We start from the raw sequence: 24,459 nt of genomic DNA on the forward strand, positions 1-24,459 counted from the left end.
TTCCCTTCTTCACTGTTCCTGGGGAATGTTAATTTCTCAGGCACAATGAAGAGAAAAATCCACCGTGTCATACCATTTCCATGCCTTTCCCCATAATAGATTTTTCCTTTTCAAATACTTATCCAATTCCCTTTTAAATGATGTTGTAGTCTCTGCCTCAATAGCCACTTGTAGTAAAGCATTCCATGTTCTGATAATCCTCTGTTTGAAAACATTTCTTCTAACCTCGCCCTTCATTCAATCTAGAAGTAATCTTCAGCCAATACCCTTGCTACTGATTCACTAACCTGTGGAAACAATTATTCAGTATTTACGTTCCCTAAACCTTTCCTAATTTTGAAAATCTCTATTAGTCATCAACAATGCTTGATGTAACAGTTTTCATTGGAGCACTGTTTGCTGGTTGATTGAGTGCTCCTTCCTTCTCTTCACCTTCTTGCTTCCAATTCAGTACAGCACCTCTTTGTAGGGAGATACTGTATTGTGAAGCGTGCAGCACACCACAATTCTTGACCAACTTTTCTAGGATACACAGTGAGGCCTCCTCCACCACCGGAGTTATATAAACATCAAACTCTAGTTTAGCTCATCGAAGGTCTTCTCAGTGCTTCCCATACTTTTCCAGGCAAAAAGGTAAAGGTGGAGGGGCAGCCCTGATAATAAAGGATGGGCTAAAGACAGTAGTGACAAAGGTTCTTAGCTCTGAAATCAAGAAGTAGAATCAGTTTGGGTGGAGCTATGAAACAGCAAGGGGCAGAAAACATTGGTGGGAGTTGTTTATAGGCCCCCAAACAGTAGTTGGGCAGAGTATGACTGCCTGGATGAGTACAGCTCCAACAATACTCAAGAAGCTCGACACCATCCGAGACAAAGCAGCTCGCTTGAATGGCACCCCATCCACCACTTTATACATTCACTCCCTCCACCACTGGTGCACCGTGGCTGCAGTGTGTACCATCTACAAGATGCACTGCAGCAACTCGCCAAGGCTTCTTTGACAGCCTCTTCCAAACCCACAACCTCTTCCACCTAGAAGGACAAGGGCAGCAGGTGCATGGGAACACCACCACCGCCAAGTTCCCCTCCAAGTCACACACCATCCTGACTTGGAAGTATATCGCCATTTCTTCATCGTCGCTGGGTCAAAATCCTGGAACAGGACTGTGGGCGTACCTTCACCACATGGGCTGCAGCGGTTCAAGAGGCAGCACACCACCATCTTCTCAAGGGCAATTAGGGATGGGCAATAAAAGCTGGCTTTGCCAGTGATGCCCACATCCCATGAACGAATAAAAAAAACTTCCTTTGTAACAAGAGCTAACATACCATTTGCTTTCCTGATTGCTTGCTGTACCTGCACGTTAACTTTCTGTGATTCATGTACAAGGACACCCAGGTCCTTCTGAATGCAAACATTGTAGAGTTTTGGAGAGTTTTCCCCCTGATTCCCATTGACTTCAGTTTTACTAGGGCTCCTTGATGCCAGACTCAGTCAAATGCTGCCTTGATATCAAGGGCAGTCACTCTCACCTCACCTCTGGAATTCAGCTCCTTTGCCCATGTTTGGACCAAGACTGTAATGAGGTCTGGAACTGAGTGGTCCTGGCGGAACCAAAACTGGGCATCAGTGAGCAGGTTATTGGTGAGTAAGTGCTGCTTGATAGCACTGTCGGCGACACCTTCCATCTCTTTGCTGATGATTGAGAGTAGACTGATCAGGCGATAATTGGCCAGATTGTATTTGTCCTGCTTTTTGTGGACAGGACATACCTGGGCAGTTTTCCACATTGTCGGATAGATGCCAGTGTTGTAGCTGTACTGGAACAGCTTGGTTAAAGGCGCGGCTAGTTCTGAAGCACAAGTCTTCAGCACGACAGCCAGGATGTTGTCGGGGCCCATAGCCTTTGCTGTATCCAATGTGCTCAGCCTTTTCTTGATATCACATGGAGTGAATTGAATTGGCTGAAGACTGGCTTCTGTGATGGTGGGGACCTCAGAAGGAGCCCAATATGGATCATCCACTCAGCACTTCTGGCTGAAGATGGTTGCAAACGCTTCAATCTTGTCTTTTGCACTCACGTGCTATACTCCACCATCATTGAGGATGGGGATATTCATGGAGCCTAAGATTAGTGTATAAGAGTAAAGAAGTCTTACTACAATTATACAGGGCATTGTTGAGGCAACACCCAGAATACTGTGTACAGTTCTGGCCTCCTTACCTAAGGAAAGACTTACTTGCTTTAGAGGGAGTGCAGCAAAGGTTCACCAGACTGGTTCCTGGGATGGGGGGTGTAGTGTATGTACTTTGCAGAAGGAACTATATTCTGCAGCCCCTGTATACTGCAGTACCAGTAGTGACCACCCCCTGTATATAAGTCTGTGCAGTAACTTTGCATAGTAGTTCCAGTTTTGTCTCCACTCAGTAAACACCTGTTGTAACCAACTCCTGCAGTCCGTGTCTCAATTACACACAGACATAATAGGGGGATTGCCCTATGAGGAGAGATTGAGTAGACTTAGCCTATATTCCTTAGAATGAGAGGTGATCTAATTGAAACATATAAAATTCTTAAGGGGCTTGACAGGTTGAATGCTGGGAAAATGTTTCCCCTGGCTGGGGAATCTAGAACATGGGGTCATAGTCAAAGAATAAGGGGTCGGCCATTTAGGACTGAGATGAGGAGAAATTTCTTCACTCAAAGGGTTGTGAATCTTTGGAATTCTCTACCCCAGAGAGCTGTGGATGCTCGGCCGTTGAGTATATTCAAGACAGAGGTCGATACATTTTTGGGAACGAAGGGAATTAAGGGATATGGGGATACAGCGGGAAGGTGGAGCTGAGGTAAAAGATCAGCCACGATCTTGTTGAATTGTGGAGCAGACTTGAAGAGCCAAATGTCCGACTCCTGCTCCGATTTCTTATGTTCTCATGCGGGCCTCATTGTAGGTAGGTTGACGGGGTTCTGGGAATTGTGTAGAGGTGTGAGTAGCCCACATTATGGCGGGCAAATAAGATCCCCAGGAACCACCCATCTAACCTTAGAGTGAGCCTTAAGAGTGAGGTGAGGGCCATGCATGACTTTCCATGCATGGGGTGAGGGGATAGGCTCCCTCTACGTACCTAGGTAGAAGTAGCAGGGTGGGGGAGGGGTGAAACTGTACCTCTGGGACAGCTGATCTGCCCCAATCAGCTGAAGGGTAACTGGATCCTGCCACTGCCCGCTGTGGAAGTAAAACTTGACCGGAGGTGATTGACCTCATGAGCCTGGGTTGCCAATAATTCAAGGATTCAAGCCAATAACTGAACTGTGTATCTCATCTACAGCAGTGTCGCAGGACAATTACCTGTTATTGCTTCACATCCCATCTAAACTTGCAGTGCACATGTAGCCTTAAATCACAACCGACCCACGTGGCTTGATGCAAACTCTAGTACAGCAATAGGGGATTACAAAGTCTTTTAAATTCTGTGATGTCTGGATTAGATTTTTACACTTGATAAGTCTGTAGATTCACAGTCGTTGCCGTCTGCACTATGGAAATGTGCTGTTAGGAGCAGAAACTAGGCAGCTGTGCCAAAAGATAGAAGATTGGCAGGTTCATCGAGTCACGAGGACACAGGTAGTTGGGAATGATTAATGGTTATAGAGTCTCGAGGAGCTCGATATATTTTTAATGGCTGTCCCCATACTGGGTGAAATGCCCCTGAAGCCATTAGAGTCTGTATAATTAAACAATATTCATATCAAATGAGACACACCAGCAATGGGCCACGCATCAGGAAGTGCAGATTTGTGACTGGCTCTTGTCATTTTAACATTAAAGTCATCATTATTCACTGCCTAATGACTAGAACTTGTTAACTGATCCTGCCTGCGGACCTTCAATGCCTTCAGTTAAAGCCCCACATTGACCTGTTTTTTGTCCACTGTGAACCTCCCTTTTATTGCAGTCATGGGTCGTTGTGGCCCTCTAGTTTTCTCCCTTCCTCTCCTGATGGTGCAGACTTGTGCAGGGCTTCATGAGCATCTGGCAGCCCTCTAATATCTCACCCATTCTTTATTTCTCAGCCTAGGCGGTGAGTGTCAGCAGGCTATTCCACCTAGAGGTCATCGCAGCAGAACTCGATCATGTCCTCACCCACAATCTTCATGCGCGCACTTTCCACGCACCCAGATTGATTTTGCCCCTACCTAGCTCAGTGACACTGAAGCCAACTGTAGGGGTTCTGATGCTGCCCTAGCTAACTCAGTGAAACTAGAGATTAAACTTGATCTGTATGAGCTCAATACCATTGCTATACCATGTGCTGCATTTACCAATGAAGCTATCTTAGAAGCTGCTGTGAGTATTCTTTTTAAACACTAAGGCCTAGAAATTGGGTATAGCCCCACTTGGGGATTTAGAATTGGCGGAGCGCAAATTTTATAGCCAGACGCAACTTCTCGACACCTCGTGCGATATTGGGTTGCAGCACCCCAAAGGTGATTGAGGCGCGAGTTCAGGCGTTACACGGGGCACATAAGGCGCTAATATGCCAGCGCAACTCAATATCGGGGCGTCCAGCCGCAGTGCAGGTGCTCTCAATTACCCATGACCACGAGACTTCCAGGCGCCGGCCAGTTCTTAAAGGGGTGGGTCAGGCAGCTCCAGCATCCACAGTCTACGCCTTGTAGGCCTGCAAATCGGCGCAGGCCCTTCTCTGGCGCAAAAAACTTGGAGCATATGGAGAGGGTGAGGCAGAGAGCAGAGCGCTTCACCAATGAGCCTCTGGAGGAATTGGTGGCTGCAGTGGAGCGCCGGCAAGATGTCCTCTACCCCGACAATGGCAGGAGGCCTAATCATAAGGACTACCGACAAGCTTGGAGGGATGTTTCTCAGAGGGTCAACTCCAGCAGCATGGCGACCAGGAGCCCTGTGCAGTGCAGGAAGAAATTCAACACCCTCACTCGGGTCGTGAGGGCGAGTGGAGTTAATGTAAACTTATGCATCCCTCCATTAGCACCTGACTTTATGGCTACAGGGTGCGCTATGCCCCACTGGCCATCTGTCAGCAAGCACCTATGGCCCTTTCTGGTCACATACATGCACATTTGACTCAGGGCATCATGCAAGGGCTGTTCCACCATGGGGGGCATGAGATGATAACCCAGGGCATCATGTAAGGGCTGTTCCACCATGGGGGGCATGAGATCATAACTCAGGGCATCATGTAACATCACTTCCCGTCCTTTGCCCTGCAGGCCAAGCTGGCGAGAAACCACAAGGAGCAGCTTCGCACCGGAGGAGGCCGTTCTCAACTGGAGCCTCTGACGGATCTCGAGGAGAGAGTCCACCAGATTGTGGGAGGATGCCTGAGTGGTCCTGTCACCACTGCAGCTGCCGACCCCATTGTCCACAGCGATGGTAAGGTTCTCTACTATTACAGCTGTCACCTTCCAGTTGTTTCCCCCGCCAGCATGCTTTCTCAATGTGAAGCCATATTATAGCATTGCCGCACTGTTGCATCCCTTGCTGCCAAACTGTCCTTTTGCTAAAGCCACTCTTCAACCTCCCTGCTTTCAGATGCTGCATCACCAGCTCGGGAGCCGGCCCCTCAAGCTGCCAGTGCCAGTGCCTCCGGAGGCGATGACCAGGAGGAAGCCGGACCATCCGTGCCAGCCTCAGGGGAGCCACCGCATCTGGAGACTGGGGATAGTAATTCCCTTGAGGGGAGGGGGGGGGCGCTTTGATGAGGAGCCAGTTGCAGGAACCAGCGGCCTGCAGCAACGCGCGGGGGGTAGGGATGCTCAGGGGCCGTCTCCCCGGAGGGCGAGGCAGGCCACCATGACTGCTGCACAGAGTGCAGAGGAGGTACGTAGTCTTGCCGAGATGAGCGCCCAGGCCCGGCTCAGGCACACTGAGCTGATGGCTGCAGTGGGGAGGATGCCTGAGTCGATCGACACACTGGCAAAGAGTGTGCTGGACTTTGGTGCAGCAATGGAAAGGACTGTCCAGGGCTTCGGCCCAGCAATGGAAAGGTCTGTCCTGGGCTTCGGCCCAGCAATGGAAAGGTCTGTCCAGGGCTTGTCCGAGGCAGTGGAAAAGTCTGTCCAGGGCTTGGCCGAGGCAGTGGAAAGGTCTGTCCAGGCCTTGTCCGAAGCAGTGGAAAGGACTGTCCATGGCTTTTCCCAAGCACTGGCACCTGCCACGCAGGTCCTCACTGCTGCCATGCAGTCACTTGCTGGCCTCATCCACACGCAAATTGAGGCCACGCGAACACTCTCTGCTACCACCCTAGCTGCATCAGGCAGGATCGCCCCAGGCCCTTGCAGCACCACAGCAGGCCATGAATCTGTGGAGCAGTCGATTGTGGCGTATGATCCTGTGCGGCCCCGTCACGGTGCCAGTGTTTCGGCCGACCACGGTGCAGGTGTCCTCTCTCTGCATGTGAGCAGTCCTGATGCCACCGCTGGCACGTCAGCAGAGCAGCTGCCACCACCTGCGCGGCAGACTGCTAGCAGACATGCCCAGTTGGAGCAGCCTGCTTGCGGGACCTCCAAGCCCAGAGGTCGCCCAGGCCGTCCCTCAGGGGCTTCAGCGCTTCCAGACACTCAGCAGGCTTCCCCCAGCCTTGACGCAGCCACTGGGGTCCAATTACGGAGGAGCTGCAGGGAGCAAAGGGGCCGACCTCGTAAGAGGAGTCGCTCTTGTTGTGTATGTACCTTTAAGAGAATAACTGGTCTCAGACTGCAGTACCGGCAGTGACCACCCCTGTATAAAAGGCGCTATTGAGACTCTGTGTTTTTAGTTTCACTATTGACTTCCACCAGTAAAGACTTACTTTGTTCACTCCTGCTGTCCGTGTCTCAATTATTCACGGACGTAACACTGGCGACGAGTAAGAAACGAACATACCTGCAACTCGGCAGCACCTCAGACGACGTTGTTGAAGGTCGAAGCCAGAAGAAAGAAAAATAAATAAATAAATAAAATCCAAAGAAACTCGAGAAACGGGCGTCGACCGTGGGCAACCGCCCTCCAAATCGCCGGATTGGAAACTTGCAGGAGAGACTGTCCAGAGCCAGGCTTGGTTCCTCGGTCTGTGGTTTCCCAGCTAATCAGGCTGGTGGCAGGTAGTGCACTGATCCTTCCTGGGCTGCGGCGGGCTGAAGCTCGATCGGGTGGCTTTTCAACGGGGCCGGGCAGCGAGTCGGGAAGCAAAGAGAGAGAGAGAGGGTGGAGCACACAGGGCGCGGCCGGTGCTTCGGAGCCGGGCAGCGTTCGGACCTAAGAAGAGGGAGGGAAGTGTCCCAGAGGGTCCGCTCCACGACGGGAAAATAATAAAAGAAAAAAAATCAATATTAAACGCGCAAGAAACCGTGGAAAGCAGCGCTAACAACAGCGGGGAAGAAGGCAAAGCACGGGAGGCGCCATTTTGTTAAATCGGGGAAGAAGACAAAGCGCGGGAGGTGCCATTTTAGATTTGCAAGATGCCGAAGACTGGCTGTATCACTGCTTTTGATAATACAATAGAGGACTGGACCACGTATGTGGAAAGAGTCGAGGTATATTTCGAGGCAAACGAAATAGCGGAGGGGAAAAAGGCATCGATATTGCTAAACTTAATGGGCGCTAGAACGTACGGCCTATTGCGGGACCTGATTACTCCAGCCAAACCGAAGGCGAAGAGTTTTAACGAAATTGTTGCTGTCCTACAGGAACACTTAAACCCTGCACCGCTGTTGATAGCAGAAAGATTTAAATTCCACAGGAGAACTCAGCACAAAGATGAGAGCAATGCTGAGTATCTTACGGAACTACGCAAGCTATCAAAGCACTGCCAGTTCGGAGCAGGACTGGCAGATACCCTACGGGACAAATTTGTCTGTGGACTCCTGAGTGAAGGAACACAGAAGAAGTTACTCTCAGAGAAAGAGCTGACGCTAGATAAGGCTTTCAGCGTGGCAGTATCGTATGAAGCAGCAGCCAGGGGAGCTGCAGAAATTCAACATAAACCACAGGAATACGGCACCCACGAAATGACATGGGGATTTGCAAAATATTATCGCTGCGGCAGAACTAACCATGACCAGAAGGACTGCTGGTTCAAAGACAAAATATGCAGGCAATGCGGGAAGATGGGACACATTGCACGAGTTTGCAGGTCTGGGAAGAAGACCAGCGACAACAAAAAGGCTACTAAGGAACCGTACAAGAAAGTACAAAAGATGACGGACAGTAGTTCCGAAGACCAGATGAGCGATAGTGAATCCGGGAACAGGAGACTAAGCTGTCTCAAACTTCACAATGTAATCGCAAAAGAGGATCACCGAACCATTTGGGTCACCCTCACGATAGCAGGGTCCCAAGTTAAAATGGAATTGGATACAGGATCAGCGCTAACCGTCATGAATCGACGAGATTACGAGCGGCTATTTTCACACATACCCTTGAGAGAGACATCCATCGTCTTGACGACGTATACCAGGCAAAAAGTATACCCCAGAGGAAAAATCAGGGTGCCTGTCGAATACAACGGCAAGAAAATACGGAAATTGTATCTCTACATACTGCCAAATGGTGGACCACCGTTATTGTGACAGGAATGGATCAGGAAGATAAACTTAGATTGGCACTCCATTCATGCAATGACGGTGGACGGTAAAAAAGATGAAGACGTCACTCCTGGACGATTGTCAACAATCTTAGCTAACGCCAAAGAGGTATTTCAACAAGAACTGGGCACGCTTAAAGGCATAACCGCCTCGATAAAAATAGAAGAGAATGCAGTTCCAAAGTTTTTCAAAGCAAGACCGGTACCGTACGCAATTCGCCCAGCCGTCGAGGCAGAGCTGGAGAATCTGGAGAAGGCGGGCGTGTTGTCTAAGGTCGACTGGAGCGAGTGGGCGACACCCATCGTTCCTGTCATGAAGAAAACGTTAAGCAATAAGTCCGGGGAGCCAAGGAAGATTCGCATCTGTGGGGATTTCAAGGTGACGGTGAACCCGAATTTGTCGACAATTCTGCACCCACTGAACGCCCTGCTACGAACGGGGGTAGCATGGAAATGGGGCGATGATTGTAAGCGTGCTTTTCAGAAGAGTAAGGACTTAATCACTTCAAGGGAAGTATTGGCTCACTACAACCCAGCACTGCCAATCAGGCTGGCGTGTGATGCGTCTCCCTACGGCATTGGGGCGGTACTGTCACATAAATTCCTTGATGGTTTAGAGAGGCCGATAGCTTTTGCGTCACGCTCGTTAACTTCTGCCGAGCGTAACTACGCCCAGATTGACAGAGAGGCCCTCAGCCTAGTGTGGGGGGTGAAGAAGTTCAATCACTACCTGCACGGTCAAAAATTTACTCTACTAACTGATCATCAAGCTCTTGTCTCCATTTTCAACCCTCAGAAGGGCGTACCGATAATGACAGCACAACGGCTGCAGAGATGGTCCCTTTTCCTAGGGGCACACCAATATGACATCGAGTACAAAGGAACTAAACAGCATGGAAATGTTGATGGATTGTCACGCCTACCATTGCCGACGGTGGAAGAAGACCTTGCAGTGGATCCAATGGAGTTATTCCACTCGACCATAGTCGAATGTCTCCCTGTGACGAATGCAAACATAGAAAAGGAAACACGGAATGACCCAACACTATCACGGGTCTATGATTTAACGGTGAAGGGATGGCCAGCACATGGCGAACCACTGCTGCCAGCATTCTCGCCGAGAAGAGAACAGCTGTCAGTGTGCAGAGGAACCTTGATGTGTGGATCCAGAGTAGTAATTCCACCTAAGTTGATGGATAGAGTGCTCAATGAGCTTCATGAGGGTCATCTGGGTGGGGTAAAAATGAAGAGCTTAGCCAGAGCGTTTGTGTGGTGGCCGGGAATCGATAGAGAAATTGAAGAGATGACCAAGAGCTGTGCAGGATCCCAGCAGGTCCAAAACGCCCCACCACAAGCTCCTCTGCATCTATGGGAGTGGCCCTCATCTCCATGGCAAAGGGTGCACATTGATTTTGCTGGTCCCTTCATGGACTCGATGTTTTTAATTGCGGTGGATGCACATTCAAAGTGGCCACAGGTAATAAAAATGTCCTCAACCACCACGGAAAGAACTATCACAGTTTTACGAACCATATTCGCCAGGAATGGGCTGCCTGAACAGATTTGCTCTGACAATGGACCACAGTTTGTGTCTGAAGAGTTCCAGAGGTTCTTAAAGAACAATGGTGTTAAGCATTACGCATCTGCCCCATATCATCCAGCCACTAATGGATTGGCCGAGAGGTTTGTCCAAACATTCAAGAAGGCTATCAAGGCAATGTGTAATGAAGATATACCCCTACAACACAAGGTGGACAACTTCTTGTTTGCCTACCGGAATGCGACACATGCGGTTACCAACCAAACTCCAGCCATGATGTTCTTCAATCGAAGACTACGATGCCGCTTGGATTTGGTTAAGCCAAACGTCCGAAGAGATGTGGAGAACAGGCAGTTTCAGAATATGAATGAAAGGCCGACCAGGAGTTTTAAGATAGGTCAACCAGTTTTGGCCCGAGAGTACCGCACTGAGAAATGGCAGCCAGGAACGATTTGTACATGACAAGGACCTCTCATGTATACCGTGGACGTTGGGGAGAGCATTGTAAGACGCCATGCTGACCAGATTCTAGAGTCATGGGAAAACGTCAACTCCACACCACGATCTGATACACCTGGTAATGAAATCGACGTTCCAATTGCAGCTACCGCAGAACCGGTAATATTGGAAGCAGATGAACCAAACAACGACATTGATCCCGACTCAACATTGCCAGAAGCACCTGATACCCCAAAGAGGCGTTATCCAGACAGAATCAGGAAGCCTCCTCAAAGACTGAACTTATAATTGCTTAAACTTAACCAATGTATCTAGCAACAGTAATTGTGATTGTAACTAGTTATCATTTAGTTGTTAAATGAATGTTATGTACTGTTTATCTAAAAGGGGAGGAATTGTTGTGTATGTACCTTTAAGAGAATAACTGGTCTCAGACTGCAGTACCGGCAGTGGCCACCCCTGTATAAAAGGCGCTATTGAGCCTCTGTGTTTTTAGTTTCACTATTGATTTCCACCAGTAAAGACTTACTTTGTTCACTCCTGCTGTCCGTGTCTCAATTATTCACGGACGTAACAGGTCTCCATCAAGGGGTCACCAGTAGAGGGAGGTGCTAAGACGTCTCTTTTTCCGGATTTAAGGCCGTCTACACCTGCTGTGTTTGTTTGTTATGGTTTGGTTAGTTTCGCCAGTTTGCCAGACAGTTATCTGTTAGTTTGTTAGTTATGATTTCTGTTACCATTACGTTGTCATGCTGGAAGGAAGCACTTGTTTGAAAATAAAGAAAACTTTTTATTTACAATCGAGCTGTACACTATTTACAATCATCGAGGCCTTCATAGGCTTACAGCGAACCGGAGGGCGCTGTTCAAATCACAGCCACCATATCGTCCGAGGGGCCTAGAACCGAGTCCTTACGAGCCCCTGACGAACAGCCCTTCCAGTTTCTGGAGCCCTCCCATCTTCCTCCTCCTCCTCCTCCTCCTGATCCTCCTCGCCCGCATGCTCCTCCTCCTCCTCCTCCTCCTCCTCGTCCGCCTGCTCTGCTGGACCTTGAGGGTCGGCTGGCATTGGCTGGGTGCGTCGAATGGCCAGGTTGTGGAGCATGCAGCAGACAACAATGATGCGCGCCACATGCTCCGGTGAGTACTGTAGGGCGCCCCCCGAATGGTCTAGACAACGGAAACGCTGCTTCAGCACACCAATTGTGTGCTCCACAATGTTCCTGGTGGCCTGATGGCTGTTGTTGTAATGCTCTTCTGCCGGGGTGCTGGGCAAACGGAGCGGGGTCATGAGCCAGGGGCAGAAAGGATAGCCCTTGTCGCCCAGAAGCCAGCCTCGTGGGTGAGCCGGGGCCTCAAAAAGGTCAGCCACTGAGGTCTGCCGCAGGATGAACACGTCATGGCTGCTGCCAGGGAATTGTGCGTTCACCGCCATGATCATCTGCCGGTGATCACAGACCAGCTGCACATTAAGGGAGTGGAACCCCTTTCGGTTACAGACCTCCTCCGGATTCTGTAATGGCGCCCGCAAAGCCACGTGTGTGCAATCAATGGCCCCCTGCACCATGGGGAAGTCCGCAATAGCCGCGAAGCCCTGTGCGCGCTCCCCCTGCTTCTCCAGGGTCATAGGGAAGGTGATTAATTCGCGCCTCCTTTTGTAGAGGGCAGCTGTCACTTGCCGGATGCAGCAATGCACCGCAAATTGAGAGATATTTGAGATGTCCCCAGTTGCTGCCTGAAACGATCTGCTGGCGTAAAAGTTGAGCGCAACAGTGACTTTCACGGCCACCGACAGTGAGGTCCTGCACCGTATCCGTGGCTGCAGATCCCCAGCAAGCAGGTGGCACAGCTCAGTGACAACATCCTTACCAAATCTGAGCCTTCGCAGACACTGCTCCTCCGACATGGTAAGGTAGGAGACCTGCTGCCTGAAAACCCTGGCAGCGTATGGTCGGATTTGGCGATGTCCATTGGCCCTCCTCCTTCTGGCTAATCCCGGCCCTCTCTCCCTCCGTCTCTGTGCCCTTGCCAGTTGTTCAGCCAGGATGACGTTCCCCTCCAAAGCAGCTCCCATTATTCTGGCCGACGAGTAAGATGCAGTCAGCTTTCTGGATCCAACTGTTCTGGACAGGGCTGAAGGTCCCAAGGCTCCTCTGGCTCAATAAGAACAAGTCTGTGTAACTGAAGGTCTGCAACTCTCTACAGCAGCGAGCAGTATGGCCAGGCCAAATGGCTGCCGGTTTTATACTAGTGCTGTCCCCTTTAAAGAGCGCCCCCCGAGTCCGAGAAGGACCTGGTAACATTCCATCCAACTGTCACTAATAGCGCCAGGCGGAACGGAGGGGGGCGCCACTGAATTTCCGGTACGAGGCGCCAAAAATGCGTTGCACAATGAAATGACGTCATTATCTGGCTGCGCCCGCGAGCGGGCGCATAGACTTAGCGCCGGCGCTAACAGGCTACTCAATATGGCAAGATGCGCTAGGATCACTGCGCACGTCCGAAAATTGGGTAACGCCCCAAATCTCGGGCTCTTTAGGCGCTAATCGCTGGCGCAACCAACCGAATTTCTAGGCCTAAGTGCCCCCCAACTGGGAGCAATTACCGAATCCGTCAGTACAAGAAAATTAATGTACACAGTTGAAGTTGGAGTTGAGGGTTAATGGCTGTTCACTGATGTAAGATCTTGCTTGCCAACTTTCTCCTCTCTTCTCTTCTCATTGATTCTCCATTTGGGTATAGCTCCACTTCCACCATTCACCCTCTGGTGCCTTGCCCAAGTGGCCAATCATTATATATGATCCTTGACACTGAGTCAACAGATTATTTGACTCAGACAACAGCCACATGTGAGCACTTTCAGAGTCCAGGCTGATTCTCCCCTCCCTAGATTAGGGGAACTCATTCAACCTATTTCCTTCAATTATGTCCCTAGTGCTCACTGTTTCAACAAACATTCCCCCAGGCAAAAAACTGCTTGAAGAAGCCAGTGGAAAGAATGTCCAATAACAGCAACTGTTCCCTTTTAAGAGGGCTTGGCCCTGATGTTCAGAGTATTACAAATTTCATTATGTCAGTGACTCACGGTGCAATTAAATCACTGAAATTGAATAGTTTCTACTGATTAGTGTGTTTCTTGGACTCAAAAAGGAAACTGTCTTCGGGAAAAAATGAATTAGAAATTAAAACAAAAACTGGAAATGCTGGAAATCTGAAAGAAAAACAGAAAACAGAAAAGGAAGCCCTCCAGAAAGGAGGATGTGGGACCAGATCGCTAAGGCGGTCATTGCCAGCATTGTCGCCCCCAGGATGTGGCTCCAGTGCCCAAAAAAGTTTCATGACCTCAGACGAGTGATCAAGGTCAGTGAATGCATCTTCAAAAGCCATCGTCTACCAACTGCACCACTAGGCTCAGACACTGCTCAATGCATGGCCTGCCCCCCCACCCCGCCCCCCCAATCACTCACCTACCAATAATCTCTACCAAATAGGAGGCACACCTCACATTCCTAGCTTCAACTCCCCCTCTTGGAGGAGACGGTGCTGGCCATTCTTGGCAGGGGCATGGCTGAGCCCTTAGCCAGCGGCAGGGCTGAAAGGATACAAGATGCCGGTATCCTCATACGTTATCCTGCTTCTCATATCCCACTTCCCCTTCATCCCATAATATCCTGATTTATAAGCTGCATATGGTGTAAGCATGCACCTCTTGCTTTCCCCCCCCTCCCCTTACCACAACCCTATCCTTGTGCTTTCCTTATTTCAGGCACCCAAAAAATCCAGCCTGCTCGACCAGTGATTGAAAAAGAATAGGGAGAAGAAGAAGAGGGAGAAGAAGAAGAAGAAGAGGGAGAAGAGGAAGAAGAGGGAGAAGGAGGAGAAGAAGAAGAAGAAGAGGGAGAAGGAGAAGAAGAAGAAGGAGGAGAAGGAGAAGGAGAAGGAGAAGAAGAAGAAGAAGAAGAAGAAACAACATTGTCACTCGATTTCACACTCCCAGCCACCAGCTCCTCGAGGTCGTCCTGCAAGGCCATCTGCAGTCTCCCCCACTGAAAGCCAGAAGCCTTCCACCAGGCATGCTGCAGCCCCTGGGTAGCACTGCATAGGAGCACTAAGATAGACGAAGGCACAAACAAGACAGTCACTCAGATGCATAAGGGTGATTAGCTGATTTTTAGATGCATATATGGATTGGATTGGAAAGTTTGCTTTGTGGTGGCTTTTATTTCATCATTGTGCCCAAGAGGATGCTCTGATTTGTCAGTAACAGAGGGAAGGTAAAGTGTGAAACAAATGTTGAAAGAAGAATTGGGGTTGTGGCAGATGATTCGATCCCAGATATCCATGCCAGAAAGGGGCTGTCTGGGTTGCGTTCTTCTTTCCGCTTCCCCCTCTTCTGCTTCTTCCTCTTCCTCTTTCTCTTCCTTCTCCCACTGCAAGCAACTTGTCCCCTTTGCTGCCTCTGCTCCATCCCCATGTGATGTTGCAGCCCAAGGGGACTTCAACTTCAGCCCCCAGAGAGGAAGTGATGTTCTCAGAGGCTTTCCTTTAAGAGTCAAGCAAATGTCCAGCAGCACTCCCTGCACACTTTAACAACTTTTTAAATGTCTTACACCAAGCCACTACTCAAATAAAATGTACAGGATCCATTACAAAAGCAAAAATCTAAACTTACCTCAAGGTTGCATGTGTCCCTTTAAGAAGTGCTGGGACAGGGGGTCGGTCATGCAGCTGAACGCACGTTCAGCTGTGTGTGCTTTGGAGAGGGTGTTAAATGGAGTGGCGTCGTCCAAAATAGCAGGCCGTGCGTCAGTTCAGCGTTGAATGCTGATTGACATCATGATCTGACTAATTACCATTTTTCTAATGAGCGCAGGCAACGGCCACATTGCTGACCTGCCCAAAATGCCGGTTGCCATGGGCCACGCTGGAAGTGAGCAGAAACGGGACGACTGCCAGTTTTTCTCCGAAACCGGCCTTAGCAGCCACACTAAGGTGTCGAATTTCACAGCCTTTGGGCTTTGGCGCAGGGTCACACCCAAAATGTTATTTTAAACCAAATGAGTGGTTGGGATCTTGGTTTGTAGGAATGAATTATGAGTGCAGGAGTGAAATGCAGTAGGGAGTGTTATTCAGGTAACAATGAATGCTGAGTGGAGGTTGATAACAAAGCAGTGACTGTAAAGAATCAGACTTATGTCCGCAGCATTGATGTGTGTGTTCTGAGAGATTACCTTACTGCAGAACTTTGCTCCCAATGCATAAAGATGGAGGGAAAATGATGGTATATCTTTCAACTCGCCAATTTAATTGGACAGCCATTTTATACGTCAGTATCAATTCTTGGCACAAGTACCTGGAAGCGTTACTTGCTTCAAGACTTGAAAAAGTTGGGGAATATAAGCAGTTTAAAAGCTGTGTGATTTGCATATTTTCACACTTAGGTCATAAAGATTAACCTAAGACATTGGGCCAGAATTTGCTGGCAAAATAATGGCTAGTTTAATGTGTACGCCGTTCGTAATGTGTAAATCGCCCACCAATTTGTGGTGAGGAAGAGATACCATGTGAGTTATGAATCGCCACAAATTGCTGAACAATTTGCTGTTAGTGAAAATGGGAGCTCGCTGTCCACCTCTCTGTGATTTTCAAGAAATTGCTGCATTTGCGCATTAATTACCAATTAAACTTCATGTAGAAATTTAGGGCTGCTACTTAACAGCATAAGGGCCCTTTTAATGATGAGATTTATGTTACTTTAATACCACTCAACCTTTTCAAACCAGAAAGGGAACAATTGAAACTGTGGAATCTCATTCCTGCAAGTAGTAAATTGTTCCTAGAGATTTTTAAAAAGTAAAATTGAAAATTAGTTTTTTTCTTACTTTTCCTTTCTGTCTCTTTTTCTCCCCCTTAATCCATTCTTTCTTTCCCTCTCTTTATTTCTCTTTCTGTACCTGATTTGACTCTAATTCCTTCTCTGTCGTTCCTCTGTTTCTTTCTCAATCCTTAAATCTCGTTGGTTAAGGAGATAGACTGTTGGCTCCCTCATTCACCAAGGTCCCAGATGCACCATTGCCCTCGCCACACCATTATCAGCTCGCATTTCCAACAATTTGTGGCTCAAAGAAATTTTGAGCTGAAGGGCGGGGAATAAAGTCTAACAGGGCAGGTTGCGAAATGCCCCGCTCCAGTGAATTCTGGGCCATTAACTCCTCTGACTGAGGGAGGAAAGTAAATTAAGCACATGCCTGACAGAAGCTCCTATAATTTGTATTTGGAATGTGAAAATATATAAATAATAGCATTACAGACGAATATATTGGGTAATTTGAATATTTATACAGCTACATATAAGCAGCTCCTGATTTTGAACCATTCCCCTGATTTTGGGGGTCTATATCCCTAATTTGCAAGCTTATGCATCCTGTTCATCATGAGACAAATCAAATGTGGGCAAGGAAACCTCCTGCTGATTACCACCTCCCACCCTCCCTCAGCTGATGAATCAGCACTCCTCCATGTTGAACACCACTTGGAAGAAGCACTGAGGGTAGCAACGGCACAGCATGTACTCTGGTGGGGGACTTCAAGAGTGGCTCAGTAGCACCAATACTGACCAAGGTGGCCAAGTCCTGAAGTACACAGCTGCCAGACTGGGCCTGCGGCAGATGGTGAAACAACCAACATGAAGAAAAAACTTATTTGACCTCATCCTCACCAATCTACCTGTTGCAGATGCAGCCGTCCATGTCAGTATTGGTAGGAGTGACCACCACACAGTCCTTGTGGAGACGAAGTCCCGTCTTCACACTGAGGACACTCTCCATTGTGTTGTGAGACACTACCACCATGCTAAATGGAATAGATTCAGAACACATCTAGCAGCTCAAAACTGGGCATCTGTGAGATGCTGTGAGCCATTAGCAGCAGCAGAATTGTATTCCACCACAATCTGTAACCTCATGGCCTGACATATCCCTCACTCTACCAATACCATCAAGCCAGGGGACCAACCCTGGTTCAATGAGGAATGTAGAAGAGTATGCCAGGCGTACCTAAAAATGAGGTGCGAAACTGGTGAAGCTACAACACAGGACTACATGCATGCTAAACAGCAGAAGCAGCATGCTATAGACAGAGCTAAACAATACCACAACCAATGGATCAGATGAAAGCTCTGCAATCCTGCCACATCCAGTTGTGAATGGTGGTGGACAATTAAACAACTAACAGGAGGAGGTGGCTTCATGAACATCCCCATTCTCAATGATGGTGGAGTCCAGCACGTGAATGCAAAAGACAAGGTTGAAGCATTTGTAACCATCTTTAGCCAGAGGTGCCGAGTGGATGATCCATCCTGGCCTCTTCCTGAAGTCTCCATTATCACAGAAGCCAGTCTGCAGCCAATTCAATTCGTTCCATGTGTATCAAGAAACGGCTGAGCGCACAGCAAAGGCTATGGGCCCCAACAACATTCCCAACAGCTTCACCGAGCCAAAGAAGGAGACATTAGGACAAGTGACCAAAATCTTGGTCAAAGAGGTAGGTTTTAAGGAATATCTTAAAGGAGGAGAGAGAGGTGGCGAGGCAGAGAGATTTAGAGAGGGAATTCTAAAGCTTAAGGCCTAGATGGCTGAAGGCATGGCCGCCAATGGTGGGGTGAAAGAAGTGGAGGATGTACAAGAGGCCAGAGTTGGAGGAATAAAAAGTTCCCAGAGGGTTGTAGGGCTAGGGAGGGGTGGCGCCATGGAGGGCTTTGAACATGAGGATGAGAATTTTAAAATCGAGGCTTTGCTGGACTGGGTGCCAACGTAGTTCAGCGAGCACAGGGGTAATGGTTGAATGGAACCTGGTGCAAGTTAGGGTATGGGCAGAAGAGTTTTCGATGAGCTCAAGTTTATGGAGTTTAGAAGATGGGAAGCCGGCCAGGAGAGCATTGGAATAGTCGCGTCTGGAGGTGACAAAAGCATGGATGAGGGTTTCAGTGGCAGTTGGGCTGAGTGCATTTGGATGAACACCTGGTGAGAACAGGATGAAGATGAGCTGTGATGCAGTTTGTGGTAGAATAGTCCACTAACACTGTCAGGTCCACTTGGTTGAAGTACTACAAAACCAGGGAATAGCTGGCACCTTGGAGTGGTAGCATCTTCAGAAGAGGAAGAGTGAAAAATTTAAAATATATTGAAAATGCACCTCCTTTTAAGGGAAACTTCATAGTGAGAGCGCCCCCTCCCTCTGGCCCCTGCAGCCCTTGAAAAGGGCTGTTTGTTGTGAGACTCTCTTTTAAAGAACCCTGAAAGCGAGGCTGCCTTTAATGGCTCTGATGGTGAAAGAGGTGCTTATGGTGAGGCTCCCTCTCTAAAAGAGGTTCTGATAGTGAGATTCTTTTCTAACAAACAAGAAGCATTTCTGTCCATGATGTGTTATAGTAATGGTCTCTCTTTCTTTCTTTCTGTCACAGTACACATCAGGTTAAAATCACTTTAAAAGGGATGGCATAGTTTCCTCTTAAAAAGATATTCATATTAAAACACTTCCTTTACAAGAGGGTCTCATTGTGAAATTGCCTTCTTTTAAAAAGTTTCTGCTGGTGATATCCTCTTTAAAAGAGATCCTAATGGTGAGACTCTTTCTATAAAAGACACCAGCTGATGAGGCTCCTTATTAAAAAGGGGTTGCAATAGTGAGGCTCCTTTAATTGGACGACTGTACTCATGCTGCTCTCAAAGTGGTCCTGATGGCATGCTACCCTGCTGAAGAGTTTGAATTCTTTTGTCTGCTATTTCAGAATTGAAGTGCGGCTGACAGAATAACGAATTACCCGCTGAGACCACAGTCATTGCTCGTGAAGTGAAATTTCTAATAAAAACTCCACAAGGCTCCTCTCTCACTGTGCAGGGAATGTTTTCTACCCACCCAATTTTGCTTACTGCTAAACTGTGAACCGTAGCACTCTGTCACTGACACCCCCATTGACAGAAGTAATATCCGGCCTAGGCCAGCGGATTAGTCCCATCTTATCAGGCCGACAACCATTATCCCAGGAAAGCACTGCACTCTTTGTCAGGTGAGTAAACCTCAAGTATGACTGTGCCTGTATTCTTGTGGTTGTCCACAATTCCAACACATTATTTACTGAGTAAACTAGGCAAAGGGAGAAGGCCCAAATTGCAGCAAGCCACCAAGGTTGCAAGAAGTAAAGGAGAAGATAGGGCGTCGCTTGTGTCAGCTCAGTGGTAGCACCCTCGCCTCAGAATCAGAAGTTGGGGGTTTAAGTCCCGCTATCATTAAAGGCACAAAGCCACAAATGATATCCTCTGTGACTGTGACAAAGGTAAACTATCCCTCCTCGTCCTTCTTAACTCGTCTGCAGCCTTTGAGACGGTTGACCACTCCATCCTCCTCCAACGCCTCTCCACCATCCAGCTGGGACTGCACTCGCCTGGTTCCATTCTTATCTATCTTATCGTAGCCGGAGAATCGCCTGCAACTGCTTCTCTTCCTGCTCCCGCATCGTTACCTCTGGTGTCCCCCAAGGATCTATCCTTGGCCCCCTCCTATTTCTCATCTACATGTTGCCGCTTGGCAACATCATCCGAAAACACAGCATCAGTTTCCACATGTAGGCAGGTTTACCTAACTATCACTTCTCTCGACCCTTCCATGGTCTCTAAATTGTCAGACTGCTCATCCGTCATCCAGTTCTGGATGAGCAGAAATTTTCACCAATTAAATATTGGGAAGACCGAAGCCATTGTTTTTAGTCCCGGCCACAAACTCCATTCCCTAGCCATTGACTCCATCCCTCTCCCTAACATCTGTCTGAGGCTGAACCACACTGTTCACAACCTTGGTGTCATATTGGACCCTGAAATGAGCTTCCAACCACATATCCGCAGCATAACTAAGACCACCTATTTGCACCTCTGTAACATCGCCCGTCTCCGCCCCGCCTCAGCTCATCCGCTACTGAAACCCTCATTCATGCCTTTTTTACCTCTAGTCTTGACTATTCCAACGCACTCCTGGCTGGCCTCCCACATTCTACCCTACGTAAACTTGAGGTGATCCAAAACTCGGCTGCTCGTGTCCTAACTCACACCAAATCCCGTTCACCCATCACCCCTGTGCTCACTGACCTACATTGGCTCCAGGTTAACACCTTGATTTCAAAATTCTCATCCTTGTTTTCAAATCCCTCCATGGCCTCGCCTCTCCCTATCTCTTTAATCTCCTTCAGCTCCACAACCCCCTGAGAGATCCACGCTCCTCTAATTCTGCCCTCTTGAGCATCTCTGATTATAATCGCTCAACCATTGGTGGCCGTGCCTTCTGTTGCCTAGGCCCTAAGCTCTGGAATTCCCTGCCTAAACCTCTCCACTTCTACCTCTCTTTCCTCCTTTAAGATGCTCCTTAAAGCCTACCTCTTTGACCATAGAAACATAGGAGCAGGAGTAGGCCATTAGGCCCTTCGAGCCTGCTCTGCCATTCAATATGATCAAGGCTGATCCTCGATCTCAACACCATATTCCCACTCTCTCCCCATACCCCTTGATGCCTTTTGTGTCTAGAAATCTATCTATCTATCTCCTTCTTAAATATATTCAGTGACTTGGCCTCCACAGCCTTCTGTGGTAGAGAATTCCACAGGTTCACCACCCTCTGAGTGAAGAAATTTCTCCTCATCTCAGTCCTAAATGTCCTATCCCGTATCCTGAGACTGTGACTCCTCGGCCAAGGAAAGCATCCTCCCTGCATCCAGTTTGTCTGGCCCTGTCAGAATTTTATACGTTTCAATGAGATTTCCCCTCATTCTTCTAAACTCTAGTAAATACAGGCCTAGTCGACCCAATCTCTCCTCAAACGACAGTCCTGCCATCCCAGGAATCAGTCTGGTGAACCTTCGCTGCACTCCCTCTCTGGCAAGTATATCCAAGCTTTTGGTCACCTGCCCTAATTTTTACTTATGTGGCTCGGTGTCAAATATTTTCTCTTTTACTACTCCTGTGAAGTGCCTTGGGAAATTTTACTATGTTAAAGGTGCTATATAAATGCAAGTTGTTGTTGTTATAAAGATTTGAGCACAAAATCTAGGCTGACACTTCAGTGCAGTACTGAGAAAGTGCTGCATTGTCGGAGGCACCGTCTTTCAGATGAGATATTAAACCGAGGCCCCATCTGAATCACAGAATCACAGAATCACAGAAACCCCACAGTGCAGATAGAGGCCATTTCAGCCCATCGAGCCTGCACCGACACATATCCCACCCGATCCCCGTAACCCCTACACCAACACATATCCCACCCTATCCCTGTAACCCCACGTATTTAATCCCCCTAACACTAAGGGTCAATTTATCATAGCCAATCAACTTAACCCGCACATCTTTGGACTGTGGGAGGAAACCGGAGCACCCGGAGAAAACCCACGCAAACACGGGGAGAATGTGCAAACTCCACACAGACAGTCGCCCGAGGCCGGATTCGAACCCGGGTCCCTGGCGCTGTGAGGCAACAGTGCTAACCACTATGCCACCGTGCTGCCCTCTTAATTGGACACGAAAGATCCCATGGCGCTATTTTGAAGTAGAGCAAGGGAGTTCTCCCTGGTGTCTATATTGATTTCTTTGTGGGTTCAATGACGAGACATTTATGAAAGAGAATGACTTTTAATCTAAAGCTTGTTCAACTCTTTATAACAGCATTTACAGGAGACACAATGCTAGTGATCCATCTAGAACGAAACTGAAACCAAACTAAACTGCCTTGCTTGTCTCGGTCACATGCCCTCTGCTCGTCAGGCACAAGCAATCAATACATGCAAACACGCTGTTAAGGCATCATAATCGAACAGGCAAATACCATCTCTATTTGCTGATATCATTACATCTCCTTTTCTTAAAACAAAAGTATTTTACTTTTAACTAACAACATGTTTTCTTTGTATTAATCTGCATTTTAACTGTAACACTTAATGAACTTACATTATCATTATCATGATCAAGGTTTTTTAACCTTGCTTTGTGTGTTCACATGAAATATGTCAATACACTAGAACTTGAAGAAAGAATAAGATAACATTACTTCCTTCTATAACAATAGTCCTTAAATTTGCTCAATGAGTCTCTCAGGAGGCTTCACGTGTCTTGAGGATTTTCTGATTGGTTCTCAGCTGTGTGATCAGGTTGTTCAACAGTATCAGTCTCTTGACCTGCTGTGGCTGGTCCCATGAGAAGATCTCGACGATTTCTTCTCAGAACAGCACCCTCATCTGTCTGAATGGTGTATGATCTTGGTTGAACTTCACTCAGGACAGTTCCCTTCTGAGTCCATGTGTTTGTTTTGTCTTTGAACCTTACTTGGTCACCAGTGTGGAGTTCAGGTATGTTTTGTGTTCCTCTGCCATAGTAGTACTTTTGCTTTTCTTTCTGTTGTTCTTTGAACTTCCTCACTTTCTCCCCCTCTTTTGTTTTCAGGAGGTTCTCCGGGATGGGTAGGTTTGACCTTAGCCAACGTCCCATAAGGAGTTGGGCTGGTGACTTACCACACTCGAGCGGCGTTGTGCGGTATACAAGCATGCTCTGGTAGAAGTCAGTTCCACTGTCTTTTGCCTTGTACATCAGTCTTTTCACTGTGTTTGTGGGCTCTCCTGGGTCAACAGCTCTGGACAACGTGTCTGCTGTATACATCAGCTTACCCGGTGTGTACGCAACATTCAGTTCATCATAGACTGTCTCTCCTTCACTTTCCACAACGAGGACTCTCTTTACCAGGTTCAGTTTCTCACAGGCTTTTAAACCTAGTATGGCTTGCACATCCTTTGGCACCACGATTAATGCTAACGTGTGCTCTCTGTCCTTGTGTGTTACTTTGACAATGCATCTTCCTTTCACTGGTATATCAGTACCTGAGTATCCTGTCACTTTCACTTTGATTCCATGTATCTTTGGTCTGGGTCTAATTTTCTTAAAATCAGTCTCTGATATCACATTAACTTGTGCTCCAGTATCCAATTTAAATGGGATATGTATGTCATTCACTTTTAGTGTCAACATCCAGTCTCTTTCTTCTTTTTTGTTTTCAGACACAACATCTACATAGAACTCCTCTATCTCGCTTTCATCTACTGTGTGGACCTTGCTTTGTTGCGTTTGGTTCTTACAGCAACGGGCATAATGGTTGTTTTTGTTGCAACTATTGCATTTTTTACCATATGCTGGACACTTTTTTGGTGGATGCTGTGTACCGCATCGACTACATGACTTTCAATTGTCCCTTTCATTTTCGTTCGCTGGCCACGCCTCTTTTTTCACATTGGCGCTCTTTTTGTTAAACGGTTTGTGTCCGTTCTTACTCACTGCACCCACGTTGCAGCTACTGTCACTGAACAGCTCCTTTGCCTGCGACTTCACAGTCTCTGTAGCCCTACACAGTGCTATGGCTTTTCCTAGGTCTAGATCTTGCTCTCTTAGCAGTCTTTCCCTTAGACCATTATTTGGAATACCACACACCAGTCTGTCTTTTATCAGCGAGTCTGTCAGTCCCCCAAATTCACACAATTTGCTTCTGTTTCTCAGTTCAGTCACATACTGATCAATAGTCTCACCCGTTTTCTGTACACATGTGAAAAATCTGTGCCTCTCAAACGTCACGTTACGTTTAGGTATGCAGTAGGCCTCAAACTGTTCCATTATTTTATCTAGTTTCATTTTGTCTCCATTAGCAGCGAATGTGAAGTTATTATACACCTCCAGCGCTTCATCACCCACGACATGTAAGAACAGTGACGATTTCCTTTTATTACTTTTCTCGTCAGCTCCGATTGCTGATAAATACAACCCCACACGTTGTTTGAACCTTC

This window comes from Somniosus microcephalus, chromosome 7 (assembly GCF_052327205.1).
Source record: "Somniosus microcephalus isolate GS21.2 chromosome 7, FLI_Smic_1.0, whole genome shotgun sequence".
NCBI lineage: Eukaryota > Metazoa > Chordata > Chondrichthyes > Squaliformes > Somniosidae > Somniosus > Somniosus microcephalus.